The sequence below is a fragment of the Montipora foliosa genome, chromosome 11, assembly GCF_036669935.1.
Source record: "Montipora foliosa isolate CH-2021 chromosome 11, ASM3666993v2, whole genome shotgun sequence".
Classification (NCBI taxonomy): Eukaryota; Metazoa; Cnidaria; class Anthozoa; order Scleractinia; family Acroporidae; genus Montipora; species Montipora foliosa.
Genome location: NC_090879.1, coordinates 686918 through 696917, shown reverse-complemented (window position 1 = coordinate 696917; position 10000 = coordinate 686918). Strand labels below are relative to the sequence as shown.

At 39.2% G+C, this 10000-nt stretch overlaps 1 pseudogene; it reads left to right on the top strand.

The window, feature by feature from the left end:
• The window catches only part of LOC137977816 (fibroblast growth factor receptor 1-like), a 2347-nt pseudogene extending 1175 nt beyond the window's left edge, over positions 1 to 1172 (top strand).
• Positions 1173 to 10000: the final 8828 nt, after the last annotated feature.

Sequence of the window (10000 nt, the reverse complement as noted above, 5' to 3'; positions counted from 1 at the left end):
TCACAAAATAATCTTCATTCACCACTCACGTTTTACCACTCTACTTTTCGCATGTTTAAAAGTTTTTCCGCCTGTATTCTTAGATGAAAATGACCAAAATCAGCGCATGGCTCTCATCCAGGAGTTGGAGATACTTCGCAAAGTTGGCCGCCATACAAATATAGTGAGCTTAATCGGAGCATGTTCATTTGAAGGTAACGTGAAGCAGATAATGCGTTTTTAAGCAGGGGACGTGCGTTTGTGTCTTTTATATCGCGGGAGCTCTTTTCTTTACATCAGCGACGTGATAAATATGCCAGGAGATGATTGCAAATATTTACGTTTGCTAAACAGATCTGTATTCAGTGTTTGGAAGGTAATTGATTAGATGTATAGATCAACTGACTTTCCTCAACATATGAGAAGTGAATAAATAGTTTCAAAAGAAAAAAATTTGCCAAAAATAAAGAGGAAAAAACAGTGGATTGTTAAGTTAAGGTAAACTTTCCAAAATGCTGGTGAAAAGGTAAACTTATAGGCTAAAAATGTCATAAACTGGTAAAACCTCTTTCCTTTCGAAAACCTTACTTTCCTGGAAATATACACCTATTTTGGTGTAGCATTGAGAGAGGTAACAAATTGTATCCTCTTCTATTACTGCTTACATATCATATCCTTTCGTCCTCAGAACCTTTATGTGTGGTTGTTCAATTCGTACCTGGGGGAAGTCTGGATGATGTATTACTTGACAGCCGAATTCCTGCTCAAACATATGCTGCAAATTATGTCAACATTTGTTCAAAGCTGTCCGAGCGAGACTTATCATTATACCGTACGGTTTTTACTGGGTTGCCAGTATGGCAAACCCAGTCGGAATCTGTCTTTAATTTCGTCGTTTTTTTAATTTTTCGTTTTCTTTTTTTTTATTTTTTTCCGTGTCGGTAAAAGTCTTGCCTGTCACTCCCCTGCTAAGTGGTGTCTTTGTGCATAGAGCCTTCTGCGCGTATTTTCTTAGGATCGAGAGGGTAGTGGGAAACGCGTAGATTTCTCTGGTAGACACAGTAGAACGATTAACTTAACCGGTAATGGCGTCGAAAGTCATGTAACGCGAATGGCGGTTTAGTGGATCTTTGAACAAAATGTACCCTTATGAAGCTCAATAATGGCAAGCGAATTGGATTCTGAACAAGACAGGCGGTCGAATGTTAAAAGCGACGAGTAATGGACTTCGACAACAATCTGTCGCCCGTCGAGCCGTAATCAAAGTGAGCTGTATTCCTAAAATTTTGCCAAGTGTGGCGTTTTGTACAACACTGAAATCAAATGAACAGTTCTCTGGTAACTCAGTATGGGTTCAACAAAGACAGAGAAGGAATCCATATAGTGAATCTGTTATCTCAGTTGTCTCGCTATTTGTCAGATTTGTATTTACCTGTTCTCAACTCTGCACAGTCTTCCGGTATAACAATTCGAAATTTCACTAATAAGTCATTGACGTGAATGGCGTTTTAGTGGATCTTTAAACAAAATATACCCTCATGGAGCTCAAGAATGGATCGTCAATTGGATGAGCAAGACAGCGCTGAAAAATAAATATCTGGATTTTAACAGACGAGTAATGGTCTTCGACAACAATTTCATTTTCCGCCTTTGGATATCAAGTGAGCTTTATTTCTAATATTTTACTAACTTGGTGTTATATAAAACACGGAAATCAAATAGCAATTTTTTTATGGATTTAACAAATTAACATTGAAGGAATCGAACGCCTACAAGAATGCATCACAGTGTTTACTCAAGTCGCATCTTAGTTGTCTGACAATTTACATTTACCGGTATTTTGTACTCAACTCTGCAAAGGTATAAAATATTTGGAAATGTGACAGTGAAGAATTATTTGAATGAATGTTGTTGTCGCTTTTGTGCTTCATTGTTTACGGTCAGCGTTCCGAGTCGAAAAGGGTTTGATGTGAACTGTCAAAAATGTACTTAACTGCATCTCTTGTTTGCACGCACGCAATTGAAATAGGAAGGTTTTTTTGCCTCTAATAGTAAATACGTTTTGTTTCGATTAATTTTTCGCTGGCAAAGGATTTTGCCGAGATATTTCCAGCCTTTGTGAACTTTAATATCATGTTGTGTAATTTTCGAGCTGAACAAATTTGCATACGTGTGTCGAAATGTGATACGGGAGCCTTTTTGTGGTATAGTGTAACGAAAATAAACAGGTCTGTTGGAAGCTTGCTTGAGTGACCCCCAAAATCGGCAAAAAAATCTGACACTGATGAATAATATAGTAGCTGCTATCCCCAAAACGATAGAATTACCTGGCGATAAATAACCTCGTCTTGGAGAGTAAAGTTTAGACTGTCAACCTGAAGAGTTGGGCGATTGTGATCTTTGTGTTGAATTCGCACATTTCTTGTCAAACTTTATAACACTTGATAGAAAAAGAAAACTAACAAAAACAAAAACCCGGTATCTGTGTCAAATGATGATTTGACACAGATGCTTCACTGTTTCGCGAGTAAACACACCGCGGTAACTTCATCACGGCGCCCGCTGAATCTCATGTCACTTTCGATTTTGCTCCTTTACTTGTGCAGCCAAAAGTACAATAGCAAAAATCTCCCAAAATGTTTGTCGCTGATCGTAACTTTTTATATTCGGGGTTAAAAATTAATGTTGTTTTCATGTCATAAATGTTGTTGCTGATGGCACAATATTTTAGTCTCGATCTACCGTCCAGAAAACTTCCTTCGGCTCTTCCCAAAAACTTTGTATCACTATTTATTTACTTTTGCATCAATATTTGTTTCGCATAAAGCAAGCTAACAAAATCAGTTCTTTGCTTGGTCCGCATTTGTTAGCGTTAAAATAGAATTTTCGGTCCAATGCTTCTGTTTTAAGGGGTATATTGTTTTGGTCTCCCATCCAGATACTAACCCCGCCGAATAGGGATAAAATTTCAGCGAATTTTAGTATAACAAAGCCGTCAGATGCTCAGAGGGCACGCTTAAACTTGTGGTGAAAAGTGGTGAGGGAACTTGAAAATTATCAACACGTCAGCCCAGAAGCCAATGTCTCTCGCTTCTCTTTTATTTGTTATTCTTCAGAGACCGGAATGCTGTAGTTCAATACCACACAATTCAGTGCCTTCTGATTTTCTGTAACACGTGCCACAGGCAACCCAGTGTATGCTTCAGGGAAGCATCTCGTTTAAAATTAATTTCAACATTTTTAACATGGTGTTAACTGTTAACTCTTTCAAAAACGTACAAGTGTGAAGGAGTCACAAAGAAAACAAACATGGCCGCATAGACTCTTGAAAAAAAAAGAAAAAAGATTTTCCGGGAAAATGCCACTAAAATGCTCGAATAATGCTCAATCTATTGCCTCACCAAAATGGTCGAAAAAATGCTAGCATAATGTACAAAAGCCTATTAAACTCCCTAATAACAAAAACAAGTAAAGTACAGATCTAACCTTCGCACCGGAGGGGAGGAAGACATTATTGATTAATGCATCCGGGACAGCCTGCATCATTTACGAAATAGAAAACACGTTTACCGTGTTTCTGTCGAGTTATGGAAACACGAGTGAAAGTTTGGGAGAACGAGAAATGCTGTGGGAACACGAGCCGCAGGCGAGCGTTTGCACAGCCTTTTCGAGTTCTCCCAAACTTTCACGAATGTTTCTATAATTCGATTAAGACATGGAGTACATGTTTTCTATTTCTTTTAGAAAACAACGCGACGAGAAAAAGGAAAACAACTTAACTCTAATTATCAAAATGTAAATTCTCTTTGCTCGCGCAATCACTACGTCAACAGCTCGTGCTAGTTCTGTGTCTCCATCGAGTTATAGAAACACGATTTACTTTATATATACTGAGATTTTCGAGTATCTGGTACAATCGAGTATCTGGTGCCACGATGTTGTACCACGCTGTAACTTTCGCCATAACTCTCGCTCTTTACAATTTATTTGGCTACACCCGCCATCTATGTCTAAGACCAGACTGAAAAATAAGGATGTGGCTTTTACAGCACGGGAATTCGAATATGGAGTGGTCAAAATCTTGCTATTACCGTCGACTCCTACCATAGGCAGCCCAAGCTCTCGTCACTACAGACAGCCGTTGAGAATTTAAACGAGTTATAGGACTTTGTATGGGAAATAAAATACAGTCGATTATGAAGCCTAAAAAATGCTCAGTTTAACGTTCAACCATGGAGCTGTTCGAGAAGCCACTGTGGGGATGGCGTAAGTGTTGTAATGACTGTACCTCATCGGGTGGAGTTAATTTGACCTCGGACCCAAGCTCCGTGTCTTGTGCGGTGATCCGCAGCAGTTAAATTCATCAGCTATCGTGGAAATTGAAGCAGAAAATGCTCATTTCCAGCCTTGCATACGGAACCCGCGCCCGCAGTTCGCGCGGCAGTCAAAACCGTGCTATCCTGTCAATCATTTGCCCTTTCACCGGAAACATGGCATTTCGGTTGTGCGTAAATGACATTGTTGTCGATCTATCCCGTCGAAAGGACGCTACCAAAGTGTTTATTCGCGAAGTCAGCACAACTAAAAACATTATCAATATGGTTTTGCCGTCTTGTTACACTTGATTCGAAAATACCAGCCTGAATTCGTCTTAGAATAGTTAGAAAAAGCACAAATAACAGCCAAAGCACAACAGCTTACGTTCGAATTCTGCTCGCCGACAAACCAAGTTTGTTGACAAAAAAATGCCACAAAATGTTTTAAATGGTTTTCTGGCCCTCTATTAAAAGCGTTCACGTGAATTTTAAATGGGGTATCGGGAAAGAAAAATTGTCAAGCTGATATGTGTTTCGTATAAACATACATTTTCAAGTAGCAAAAATTTGTATAAGCACTATAAACTTTTTACTGACCATTACTCGAAGGAAATCCCTTTATAAGCTGCAAGGAAGCCGCTGATGAATTTTGCACAAAAGCCTCGGCCCCTAACACCGGAAAGTCAGACTTGGAAAGTTTTTTTAGCGGAAGGCTCACTAAGGAAGAGCTTCTAGAGCTTGCCCTCCCGCAGATCGCCAGATAGGTGCAAACAAGCTGATTCATGTCCGAAAAGAGTAAGATCTAGAAGGTGCAGTCAAATTTTTCTTCCTCGTATTGTGCGAAAATTTGTTCAAAACGTTTCCCTCACTTCCAAATAAGAACTTGCTGTGTCTTGCAATTCTACAGTGAATTACTATTAGGCCAATACGAGAATCAACATCAAAGAGGCACTCCCAGGGGTTTGGGGGAAGAAGAGAACATGGCTTATTTGAACTGGGAAACAGAGTAACAATATCAAAATATTTTAGGGAACAAGGGAAGAAAACCAATATTTAAATTTTAGGGATAAAAAAGCTGGAAACAAGTTTGAAAGTAATTTGGGGAACAAGGAAACACAAGCAAATATTTAAAGGGAACAAGGACCCCTCTCCCCAGGAGGGCCTCATTAAATGTTCTGCCTCTTTCATCCAACAGCTCAAACAAGCAATTCCAACTATTTTTGAATGCAGACCAACACGAAAAGAAGAATCTCTTAGAGAAATAAATTATTTATAATAACACTTTAGCATGCGAAACAATGCTCAGATGCATACGAGCACCCTCATGCCCATGTTTGTAAAAAAGCACCATGAGGTATTCCTTGCAGCTGGTTTAGGCATTGTTTCATGTTTCAACATTGGGCAAAACCAAATCTACTCCATTCTCAGAGGGCACTGGGGAAAGAAGCCAGAAGAAAAAACTAGCCTTTATACAATTCTCCCAAGGCAATCTTTAAAGAATAAGATTATTGAAGGAACACTTTTGAGTGCCAACCCTAAGTCTTTTAAAACAAGTGCAAACAATATTAATAGTCTTTAAATTCACAAAATGTCTCATTGAATTAGATTTGGCTGCAATATTCCTTAAAAGTATGCAGAACTATTTACCATAAAATGTGGAACATTTCCTGCCTATCTAAATATGCCACAAAAGGGCTCCAAAAAGCAACCAGTTAAGTTTTTAGATAAAGATAGTGTCTCTATGGAGATCTGACACAATACCTAAAAATTAAATGATTTGATGCCATCAAGACATTGAATGAACAAGCAATAAACAAACTGCAGCAATGTATTTTAGGTTCACAAAGTGGGAATGAAAAAAAACAATTCCTCAACTGATGTTTCAATATGCATTTACATTAATTTTCTATCAACAATTCAAGGCACTGACTTTTCAGTGATTTATGTTTCCATGATAAGTTTGAAAGTGAATCTGGCAACCACAGTGCCCTATGAAATGGGAAATAACTTTAACAAACCCTTTAAACTAACATTTTACAAGGAACACCATTGTTGATGCCCTCCAAAGAACAATGAAAGAATAAATTGAAAGGAGAGTTGGTCTGGAGTTTATCCACAATGGACAGTTAGTGGCTGCATTCACCAATGTAGAGAACAAACACATCAAGTTTCTTCTCAAGCAACCAAGTGTTCAAGGAGCTATTCAATTTCTAAAGAACACTATGGTAGTGTACCAGCACCTGGGTGAATTCGGGTACCTGGCCTGAAAATGAAACTTGTGGAGCCAATCAACTTGTTGAGCTTAGTACTTAAACTGGGTAGACAATTATGTCTACAAGTATTCACGTCTATTCAACCAACAGTTTCTCCTAATTTTGTGTACCATTCACTTGTTGGCCATGGTTCCTAAACAAAAAATCGCTAATTCAAGTACAGATTCAAGTCCTTTCAAATCATCAAAGTTACTTTGCACCACAAGGAACAAACGAAAAAATACAATCACTAAAGAACAAACTGCTCAAGAATGCACGACTCCTTTTGAAACAGCAGAACAGGATCCTCGAGTGCTGCATGCTACGTAGATGTTTGCAGAACGATTGCAAGTTGTAATCATTGAAAAAAAAAACTCCACTCCAGATCTGATAGACGACGGTCGTGCAAGACTCGCCAAGCACGTGGAACACCCAACAGGATTGTTCGTTGTTTGGCACAGCAGATGAACGAAAAATTGTTCCCCTCACCATCAAGTTCCAACCCGATAAGACCAATCTTGCCCAAATACAACAACAATTTCGGATTCGGCAGCAAGCTCATCACAAGCCATCGAAGTTGGCATAAAGCAGCATAGCGCTTCACCTGAGGTTCGATCATGGTGGACACAAACAGGGGGTGAAAGAACTTCCTAAGGTCAGACGACCAAATGTGATTGACCCAACACTCGTTAGAGCGGCTCAGTTATCGGACATCAAAGTGCTGAACAAACCAAGGGATTTCGTCGTAAAAATGTTCACTCGGCAACGTCTTCTTCTTCTACAGAATAAAGTTCAAAAGCAATCCTGGTTGTTAATCACATGCTAGCCCAATCCATAAACTGGATAAAGCGGATTGGCAAATTGATTGTCAGAACAATGCGTCATTTCTGTCTCGCTGAGTTCAAAGAAGCGACGGTCAAGAGAGTCACAAGGGAAGGCTGAGCGAATGTCCACAGATCTAACCAATCAGAATGTAAACAATTGACGTGACATCGGATAGCTTTTCGGATAGCACAGTTTTTCCCGCTCGCTGAATTCTGATTGGTCAGTTTAAAGTTCAGTAGCTCTCGCCGTATGCAAGGAGCCAAGTGTGTGGGGTTTTTTGACGACGAAACATTCACGGAGGTTCGCAAATGATGTGGCTTTAGCTTTGCGTGAAAAATCTTGGCTGGGATGGATTTTCGAGTCGCAAATCACCTCTGAGCTGACAACGGTCGAAATCTTAGTGTGCAGCCTTCGTCTTACAACATTGAAAACACGGACTTCCCGAAACTGTGAAATAAACTCCAAAAGGCACAAGAATACACCAGAGGTGAGTCATTTTGATTCATTTTATTGAATGAACGTTAAACTGAGCAAAAATGCTCCCGTATCACATTTCAACACACGTATGCAAATTCGTTAAGCTCAAAAATAGACCGATCCAAGGTTATCGACGCCATATTTCAAAAGGTGCAAAACCACTGGGGCGAGCGCGCGGCCAAACATACTCTGCTGCGCGGAAACAAGCTGTTCTGTGTTTGCTACTTCCTAGTTTTATTGATTTTTTAACGTTGAGAGGTTTTGATATTATTCAAAAGGTACTACTTGCCATACTTGAGCATTTTCTACGTTTTTGCCGATGCCGAGACAAGCAGAAGAAAAGCTTGAATATCAAGACTTTGAACTGAACCCTGACTTTGTTGAAAGATTTTTTAGCACTTCGAGGATTGAAACAGACAGGCAAAAAAGCCGAACTTGTGGCGAGAACATTCGGTGCCTACGAGCTGAAAGCACCTAAGAAGTTTTCTCAAGAAGAAATTGATAGAAAATTGAAAGAAGAGTACCAACAGAGACTAAAAAAACATCGGATAAACACCGACCCCAATTCTATTCGGAAAGAAGACTGGAAGGAAAACGTCCATGAATGGCCAAACAGAGATGATGGAATGCTCTTTAGCTACATCTTAAGAGTGAAAGCAGTGGATGTAGATTACATAGGTAAACATAAAGACCAAAAGGCATATTCTTATTGGCTTAGTGGCTTTGTAGACACTGTATACCATACTTCATGCAATGACAACTTATTGTTTTTAAAAGCATATGTCTCTCTTTCGCAAAGACTAAACGATGACCCACATCATGTGTGGGTTTGTACTGAGGGACCAAAGGATAAATCAAAAATCCTTACATCGTGGTGCTCCTGTATTGCAGGAACTAGTGAGGTATGCAATCATGTAATTGCCTTGTTATATAAAGTGAATTATGCTTTCAATAAGGACTTCATTTCACCAGCCTGTACAAGCATCCCTCAAGGCTGGAACAGAGGAACAAAGAAGTAGGTGGCACCAGGCCAAATGAGAAATCTAAAATTTATTAAACATAAGAAGACAAGAAAGGACACTAATAGAGATCCTGCCATAGAGCAAGAACTCAGGGAACACTTTGATCCAAGGAAAGCTTGTGACAGAGTGTTAACTAATGAAAGAGTATCTGATTTGCTTAGAAAGATCAAAGAATGTGAGCCATCTTCTTGTGTCCTCAATTCCATTGAACATGCTAAAAATGATGGGCTTCCTCGACCACTTAAAGAGAAAGCCTTAGCCGTCATGTCTGTCGAAACTAACAAGAGCAAAACATGTGAAGAGATAGTTTCATCATTTCTGGAACATTGTCAGATGGTAAATGATGAGGTGAAGAGAGTAGAAATTGAAACAAGAGGACAAAGTGGCAATAATATGTGGTTTGATCAGCGGGAAGGCAGAATTACAGCCTCAAACTTCCAAACATATCACTTTTGAAGTCCAGAAAAGGGGGCAAAAATACATATACCCCTCTGGTATTCGACATTTTGAACAAAAGTGATGACATTTCTCACTTGCCTCAAATTAAGTGGGGGATTGAACATGAGAAGGATGCAATTAAGTCATTTTTGTCTGATGTGGCATCAAAACATGCAAATGGGATGAATGGGTTTAAACAATGTGGTCTGTTTGTAAAGCATGATTATGCTTTCCTTGCTGCCTCACCAGATGGTTTGTTTGTTTGTGACTGTTGCAGTCCAGCTATACTTGAAGTAAAATGCCCTTTCTCAGTCAAAGAAGAAAATATCAATCTAAAAGCTACATACAAACGTGTCGATTTTTTGGAGGAAGTAGATGGGAGCCCTAGATTAAAGCACACTCACAAGTACTACACCCAGATGCAGGCTCAAATGTGGGTGACCGGTACAAATCATTGGTACTTTATTGTCTGGACAAAGGTACACAAGCCATTGTATGAAAGAGTGGAGTTTAACAGAGAATATTTTAGTGTGGTTCTAAACAACATCACTTTATTCTACAAAACATATGCCTTACAAGTTTTGTTGGGTACAGGGATATCTACCAGTTTCCAAAGTGTGACAAACATATACTGGAGGAACCAGAAATCACTGACATGTCAGTTGAAAACAGTATTTGTTGTGATACCTAA